Here is a 9603-nt window from a genome sequence, read left to right on the forward strand (position 1 = left end):
AGGATACAGGTCTTAGCCATGGTGGGGCGGCAGGGTAGCCTAGTGGTTAGAGCGTTGGCCTAGTAACCGAAAGGTTGCAAGTTCGAATCCCCGAGCTGATAAGGTACACATCTGTCGTTCTGCCCCTGAACAGGCAGTTAACCCACTGTTCCTAGGCCGTCATTGAAAATAAGAATTTGTTCTTAACTGACTTGCCTAGTAAAATAAATAAATGGTATATTGGCCATATATCACAAACCCTGAGATACCTTATTGCTATTATAAACTGGATACCAAAATAATGAGAGCTGTAAAAATAAATGTTTTGTCATGCCCATGGTATACGGTCTGATATGCCATGGCTTTCAGCCAATCAGCATTCAGGGGTCGAACCACTCAGTTTATAATAATATATAATACATGTCAATAAGCAGTCACCTTAGTGAGTGACTGGGTATCAGTTAGAGACTACATCCCCCAGAGTTGCGCACGCTTCCATTTCCTCTTCTGGAGCACTCAGCCGTATGTAATCACTCTTATCCCTCCACACCCCAGGGTCAGATTCACTATAGACACCAAACGGAAGAAAACGGACTGAAACAGGGAGGGACTACCCTAATCTTGTTGAATAATAAACACTGGTTTTCATTTTCCGTTGCAAACTGTTTTGCTACGGTTTGCACTAATGAATAGAAACCAGGGGAAGGCAGAATGCCTGCAAGTGAACCTCATCTTTTGTTCTAAAAATAAAGACAAATGGAGCTTCTGCTGTTGTATTAATGGCACATAATCAATGGGTAAAACAAATGTATTGTAATTGTCCATCTATAGACCTACATCATACAGCTGTGCTGTCATGGTATAGCTAAGGGCTCTATTCAGTCTCTAACGCTGAAGATCCACTTTATAGCACGATTGACAATTTAAGGCAATGTTCCCACGGTCACAGAGACTGCGTTCACGGTAAACGCTGCATATGCCGGCTCAATCGGAAATTACCTTTACATTTTTAGGCGGATCTTCCACGATACTTTGGTGACACGGATTTAATCCAGCCATTTAAATCTATGTTTCAAATTAATTGTAATTCCCACCTAGAAAACAGAGTACAGAGCGGTGTGTGAACGTAATGCTTCCTACTGTAGGCTACTGCTAGTGTTTGCTGGACACACATTAGCATGCACAGAGCTCAATTCCATGTGGAGTCATTATACACCAGAGTCGTCAAAATGGCAGCCACGTTTCTGGACATCACATTTAGCTGAGCGGTTACCGCCTCCAGTATATGGTCTTTGTCCCAAATGGTATTCCCTATATTGTGCACTACTTTTGACCAGAGCCCTATGTGCCCTGGTCAAAAGTATTTCACTATATAGGGAATTGTTGCCATTTGGAATGCTCCCCCAGTGTTATCAAAGGGCTCCGGAGGTTCAGGAAGCAAATAGGGTTCCGGTAGGAGAAACCCAAAGATGAATGGCTGTTTTAAGGGATGGTGGTGGTGCTTCTCTGTCTATGGGGATAACTGGGCTGTTTTAAGTGATGATGGTGCTGTCTGTCTGTCTGTGGGGATAACTTGTTCGTACAGAAACAATACATTTATTTGAGCTCTGAAGGATTTACCAACGTAATTGCAATTAGTCTTTTGGCTATTCTGTGTGGGGGGGGGGGGGGGGTAGCGTAATACTGTGTACACTACAGCGTGTTGGTCTGAGTGTGAATGTGTCAAATGGGCTCAAAACGTCTCCCTCTCTATACTTAGTATTTCTACATTTCCATTCAACTGTTTTTGTTTTACACTGAACAAAATATAGACGCAACATGTAAAGTATTGGTCTCAGGTTTCATGAACTGAAATAAAAAATCCCAGAAATGTTCCATATGCTCAAAAAGTCTCCCAAATGTTGTGCACAAATTTGTTCAGATCCCTGTTAGTGAGCATTTCTTCTTTGCCAAGATAATCCATCCACCTGACAGGTGTGGCATATCAAGAAGCTGATTAAACAGGATTATCATTACACAGGTGCACCTTCTGCTGGGGAAAATAAAATGCCACTCTAAAATGTGCAGTTTTGTCACACAAAATCCCACAATATGTCTCAAGTTTTGAGGGAGCGTGAAATTGGTATTCTGACTGCAGGAATGTCCACCAGAGCTGTTGCCAGACAATTGAATGTTAATTTCTCTACCATAAACTGCCTCCGATGTTGTTTTAGAGAATTTGACAGTATGTCCAACTGGCCTCACAACCGCAGACCAGGGGTGTTTCTCAAAATGCATATACCATCGTGTTCCAGAGCACTCAAATTGGAGCATGAGACCGTCGGAGTATGAGTCCAAATATGCGAAACGGAGCACGGAGGGCACTTCTCGAATGCGTGCTCCGTTTGTACAAATTTTGAAGCATGCATCGATGCAAGTTTCAACGGAAAGTATGCAATGAAATAGTTTGCAACCAATTAAAAAATGAAGCACATTTTCTTGAAATCATTATTTGAGCTGAAGAGAGAGCAAATACACTCCTACTTCGGAATGAAATGCTGCATATTCACATCTCATATGTTGCCTGACTACAATATTGTATATTGATACGTTAATAAATACATGCTGTGTTCATTTTGGCATGGTTACCTGCCTACAATACCCACTGTAGTGCGTGTAGGTCGCAAGCCCATAGTAAGTCAATAGAGCTAACTGGCTAGCTACTAGTGTTAGCTAGCCAGATAGCCACAACGAATTGTTAGCTAGCTACCCACAAATAATTGACATCTACCTTCGATAACATTGGTTTTAGGTCATTTTTGCCTGTTATACTATCTGGTTAGCTACATTATTAATTATTAATAATTATTAATAATAATTACATTATTATTATTATTCACACACAGCTGATGGTTATGAAGTAAAACGTTTGCTTTGTGTATATCTTGTTTCATCTCTATTGCCACTGTCTTGGTTAGAAGAAGGAAGGTTCAGTAAATGGGTAAATCCATAGTAAGTCAATAGGGCTAACTGACTAGTCACGAATAATTGTTAGCTAGCTACCCACGAAGAATTGGCATCTACTGTACCTTGCATAACATTCGTTTTAGGTTATGTTTGCCTAGCTAGATTACAAGGATTCGCATAAATCCAGCTGATAATTATGAAGCAAAATGTTGGCTTTGTGTATATCTTGTTTGGTCTCTATTGTTGCCATTGTCTTAGCTGGAAGAAAGTTTGGTGAATGGGGAGAAGCAAGTGCTTCTCAAATGCAATGTTTTATCCGTTCTCCACAGTCTCGTCCTGACAAGAACATACCCAAAATAACGTCCTCGGAGAATGCATTTGGCGCATGAGAGTGCGGAGCACCGTAGTATGCATATTGAAAAAAACAGGTGTATGGCGTCGTGTTGATCAGCGGTTTGCTGATGTCAACGTTGTGAACAGACTGCCCAGTGGTGGCTGTGGGTTATGGTATGTGCAGGCATAAGCTACGGACAACGAACACAATTGCATGTTATCAATGCCAATTTAAACGCATAGAGATGCCGTGATGAGATCCTGAGCACCTTTGTGAGGCCCATTTTTTTAATTAGGTATGTGTATATCTGTATTCCCAGTCATGTAAAATTCTTATATTCGGGCCTTATGAATGTATTTTAATTGACTGATTTCCTTATATGAACTGTAACTCGGTAAAACCTTTGAAATGATTGCATATTGTGTTTATATTTTTCTTCAGTTTAGTTTGATGATCTTCTGTGAGGAAGTAATGATTATGTACATTTCGTGTACATGTTTGAATTTTATTAAGTTTTAGGTATCCAAAGTGGTAGTTATGTCTGTATGTAGTCAGATTCTACAACTGAATATGAGAATAACTGTGTCCCGGGTAGAACCCTATTCCCTGTGTAGTCCACTACTTTTGACCAGAGCCCTGGTCAGGGGTGGTGCCCTATATGGGGAATGGTTAGGCATTTGGGACGTATCCTAAAACACAATTTTACAACAATCAAGCAGCATCATCAGGTTCTAGCACCATCGGTAGTCTTCTAAACACTTTAGTGTCGCACATTTCCAGCAACTTTCCCAAAATTCTCTGGTTTTCCAAAAATGCAGGGTTTCTGGAAATTTTGGGAAAGTTACTGGAATTTTGCAACACTTAGCCACTCCCAGTAGCACTCTGACTCTAGCCAATCATCTTTGAGCCACATGGTGGTTCTATGTAAGTGTTATGTAATGCAATGTTTTTAGATTTTAGATGTGTTATTGTTAGACCACTCATTTTACCTAATGTTAGGAGGCTGTGTGTTATACTCAGGCTCTTCAGTGTCAATCTGACATTGTATTTATTTGTACTTTTGTCCCAGTGCCAGTCTTTTTGTGCTATCATGCCAACTTAATGGAGTTGGCAAGAGCACACACAGATCTGGGACCAGACTCATTTTGTTAGGCTCCAGTGTAAAAAAGTGCAATATGTCTAAGAGCATTTTCCATTTTTCCCTCCCTCCCTCCCTCCCTCCCTCCCTCCCTCCCTCCCTCCCTCCCTCCCTCCCTCCCTCCCTCCTTTCTTTCCATTTATTTCTAATACGATTCTATTATCAAGTCAAACATTTAATTGGTTGTAGAGCTGTTCTTCATGGTCCCACCCACTGCCCTCTCATTTTGATTTGATTGGTTGTATTATGACGGAGATGACTGAGATGTGGTTGTCCCACCTAGCTATCTTAAGATGAACTGTGAACTTAAGATGAACTGTAAGTTCCTCTGGATAAGTGTGTCTGCATTTAATTACTAAATTCTAAATGTATTATCAGAATAACTGGGTTGTTTTAAGGGATGGCGTTGTCTGTCTGTGATGATAACTGGGCTGTATTCTTCCTTCCTTCCGGGCCACACTTGCATCATCTTCTCAGAAGACATGGTTTCCATGGTGACTGCATTGTCTGGGCGTACAGCGATAAAGCACCTGGGTTGGCAGTCCTCTTACATCACGCTAACTTAAGTTTGAAAAGGCAAGAAAAAATAGTATTGCTGTGAATTCCAGTGTGGGTGGATAGAGGAAGGAGAAAGGAAATGTGAGAGTGACTACAGATGGTCTGGTCACCTGTACCATTCACTCCTCCCTCCATGCCAGGGTAAGGGTGAGGACAAGATGGCCACTATCTTTACCGGAACCATTATGTGCCTGCCCTACAGCCAGACCTGACTTTGCCTATAGCACCACCTCTCCCTTTCAGAATCAGATAGTGATGTGATATGGCTGTTTGTCTGTCTATGAAGTCCCACAAGGATATTGGAGGCAATGAAAGTATTTTACAGCCTGGTGTTTGGAAATTACAATGACCATAGGACTTGGCAATACAGCAGAAACATATATGGGTCCAGGCTAAGCATTTTGCGGACAAGATAGAAATATTGAAGAAATACCTGTGAGAAAATACATAAGTAGGCAATTACAACAACACGATAACAGACGTTTTCTGCAACAAGAAGCTTTAAAATGGGATGCGAGTGTTACAAATACAAAATGGCAGAGCGAATCAAATTAAATCCATTGGAAATGGTGTAATATGTCAGCCTACATTAGCTGAGAGGACTGAAGCAGTTGTATTAGCTAAACAAGTTGCTTTTTTCAGCAGCCAGTCCCTCAGAGGCTGAAGCTAATTAAGTTCAAACAAGTTATACAGCATGCATATCAGGAGGCTGCCAATTCTTATCTTCAATTGGCTTCCAATGGCTACAAAGTGTTTGTGAAGTCTGTAGTGGAAATGTTGGAAAAGCATCAAGAACTGCATGTGGCCAGCTGGGTTCAATCCCCAGGTCTCCTGGGTGCAACAAGACTTTGCTATCCCACTGAGCTAAACGCCTATGTCTTCTGTCTGTGAAGCCACATCAACACAGGAGCCTACAATCCTCTCCCATTAAAGCGGTCCGGGGTTGTGATGCTGAATCGACCCAACATCAGTCAGTGCTGAATCCACAAACAGCGTTAGCGCTAACTGCGGTGCTGTCCATGGTGCTGAACCAAGAGTCAAACACATTGCATATATTTGCATATGCAATCAACAAGCCAGACGATGATAATACTCTTAGCCTAATAAAGGCAGGTGTTATGTGGCAGAAAAGCGTAAGCAGCTGTGTTTGCGAGGGCCTAAATAACTACAAGCGAAGGACTGTGCAGAAGAAATTGTCGTCCGAGATTCATAGATGTGGCACGGAATCGGTCGCACATATAGGCCCTGGGTGTTTCTGTGTAAATAAATAATGCTGCTTTTGGTTTTGGGGCTGTCTACATCTCTATAAGGCCATGTCATTTTCCTTTCATCAACCACGCGCAACCTTAGAAAACCTTTATTTTGGTGGCCTTTACTCTTGCCATGAAGGCATCGAAATCCACATAAGACCACAGCAGTGTCTCTCTAAATATCATTATAAATCACATAATTACACGCCAATGTGGCATCATTGTTCCAGTCACAAATGTATATAAATGGTCAATGTTTCAGCCATCATGCATACTGTACCTTAGGCTAGAGTTTGAATACAAACATTCACACCAGGACATCATTTAAAATTTACTCAACATCGGCACAACACGTGCCGCACGAGGTCAGCTGCATAGGCTACAACTGTGCAGAATAATTACGTGGGGCAAATTATGTATATGGTCCACTAAGTAGGCTACATAATATTGAATGACCATCATCAAGCGTTACCATTGACAAGACACCCAACCCCACAATTGAAACCACTCCCCTTGCCTTTCATTATTGGTTGAGAGGATCAGATAGCAGAAAAACGTTTTTCCTAATGGCTGTCACCTTTGTCAGTTAGCCAACATGAAACGTCGATTTCTGAAGGGGGCTCATTAGTTTGAGGGGGGACATGTAGCTGTAGGGTTCTTCTCATATCGCTTTTAAAAAATTGTTGGAACATGAAACGATAATGTTTAGTAGCCTAATATCCTAAATGATATACAGTATCAATAAGATCCTGGTATCAATATTGAAAAATATTTCTAATTCATAATGACAGCATCTGTAAAATGCTTCCCCCTGAATTATTCTAATAAAGACATATATGACATAATGAAACCCTGGGGCATTACAGACGTTTAATATGTCGAATTGTCAGTGTTTAATATGTGATATTTCGTGTTTCTCGGGACTATATACATTTTATCTAAAGGCAATGTGATAATGTATGACAATTAGCCACTAGATGTATAAACCCGTATACATTACAGAGCACTGGGCCCTATTAAGATAAAATACGATTCTAACGCCCTCGAAATCCTTTATATTGAAAATGAAATAGACTTATATGCAATTCTTTCACTTTTCCTGGACACCGATTCTACTCGAAATGAGACGACAAAAACAAATTCGATTTTCACCCGGATCGAATGAGTGAAATGGGCCTATACATGATAAAAACAGAGTGACTACAAATTACCTTGCGTTTTACCGTACGTTTTTCCCATGCATGCATCTACAATACCATCCAACGAAAGGATTGGGAGTGATTTTTTACGCACACATCGAAAAAACTTCACTATTTACACATTTACTGAGTCAGTACTGCTCTATATCATACATATCAGCATTGATCTTGAATAAATCAAATAGAAATGTACCTTTTCCTACAGTTAATTCCTCTCCATCACCTTTCAGAGACAGCAACTCCATTCACACCAGTCAAGCATCCTGCGCTGTCATTGGGCAGCGGACACGCGCTCTCTCTCGCTACCTACTACAGAGCAGCACAGTCTGATTTAAAGGGACAGTCAAAAGAGAGCAGAGTATTGAACCATCGAAACGTGACTGTGTAATCCTAATATAGAAATCTAATTTTTCAACTCACAAATTCATCAGACTCAATCATTAACCTCCCTGCTTTTTATGGTCACCATCCTCACGGGTATAATATGGGGTGTGTAGGTTAAACAACTTATTTAGTTAGTTGAGGAATTGTTTGGTAACTGGCTGGTGTAGTTTGCCAACCCCCACCATCCCCAATATTATCTAGTCTAATTTCACAGCCACTGTGCCATCAATCACCATTATGCACCATTAACTACTGTGTTTAACCAGAGATTACAGTTCATCCAGGCTTGTCATCCCCTATAATTCTTATCATTTGTGTGCTGATTTTATGACCTTTTTTTTTGTGCGCTATATAGGGAATAGTGGGGCTCAGTGGGGAGGTGTGGGGAGGTGTAGGTATGGGGAGTATCCTCATTTCAGGAACATGCCTCTGGACGTAGGATAATCTTTTGTTCTTGAAAGGAATAAACCCATGTCCCTTGGGGGGAAACTTTTCAGTTGTTCTGGGAATGGATGGAGTTTGGATGAAGACAGATGTTTACCACCCACTGTAGCAGGGAGACCAGAGGGAGAGAAAATAGAACAGAAGAGAGTGATGCAGTGAAGAACAGGAATCTTCTCAAAGCAAGCCATGCCTGAAGCAGATAGAATTGTTCGGATAGGATTATCTTTTTATTGTATTTACATTTTTCATTTTAGTCATTTAGCAGACGTTCTTATCCAGAATGACTTACAGTTAGTGCATTCATCTTCAGATAGCTAGGTGGGACAACCACACCGTCAGATAGCTAGGTGGGACAACCACACCTTCAGATAGCTAGGTGGGACAACCACATCTCCAGGTAGCTAGGTGGGACAACCACATCACCAGATAGCTAGATGGGACAACCACATCTCCAGATAGCTAGGTGGGACAACCACACCTTCAGATAGCTAAATGGGACAACCACATATTCAGATAGCTAGGTGGGACAACCACATCTTCAGATAGCTAGGTGGGATAACCACATCTCCAGATAGCTAGGTGGGACAATCACATCTTCAGATAGCTAGGTGGGACAGCCACATCTTCAGATAGCTAGGTGGGACAACCACATCTCCAGATAGCTAGGTGGGACAGCCACATCTTCAGATAGCTAGGTGGGACAACCACATCTTCAGATAGCTAGGTGAGACAACCACATCTTCAGATAGCTAGGTGGGACAACCACATCTCCAGATAGCTAGGTGGGACAACCACATCTCCAGATAGCTAGGTGGGACAACCACATCTCCAGATAGCTAGGTGGGACAACCACATCTCCAGATAGCTAGGTGGGACAATCACATCTTCAGATAGCTAGGTGGGGCAACCACATCTCCAGATAGCTAGGTGGGACAACCACATCTCCAGATAGCTAGGTGGGACAGCCACATCTTCAGATAGCTAGGTGGGACAACCACATCTTCAGATAGCTAGGTGAGACAACCACATCTTCAGATAGCTAGGTGGGACAACCACATCTCCAGATAGCTAGGTGGGACAGCCACATCTTCAGATAGCTAGGTGGGACAACCACATCTCCAGATAGCTAGGTGGGACAACCACATCACCAGATAGCTAGATGGGACAACCACATCTCCAGATAGCTAGGTGGGACAACCACACCTTCAGATAGCTAAATGGGACAACCACATCTTCAGATAGCTAGGTGGGACAACCACATCTTCAGATAGCTAGGTGGGACAACCACATCTTCAGATAGCTAGGTGGGATAACCACATCTCCAGATAGCTAGGTGGGACAACCACATCTCCAGATAGCTAGGTGGGACAA

The sequence above is a fragment of the Oncorhynchus nerka genome, linkage group LG2 (assembly GCF_034236695.1).
Source record: "Oncorhynchus nerka isolate Pitt River linkage group LG2, Oner_Uvic_2.0, whole genome shotgun sequence".
Taxonomy (NCBI): domain Eukaryota; kingdom Metazoa; phylum Chordata; class Actinopteri; order Salmoniformes; family Salmonidae; genus Oncorhynchus; species Oncorhynchus nerka.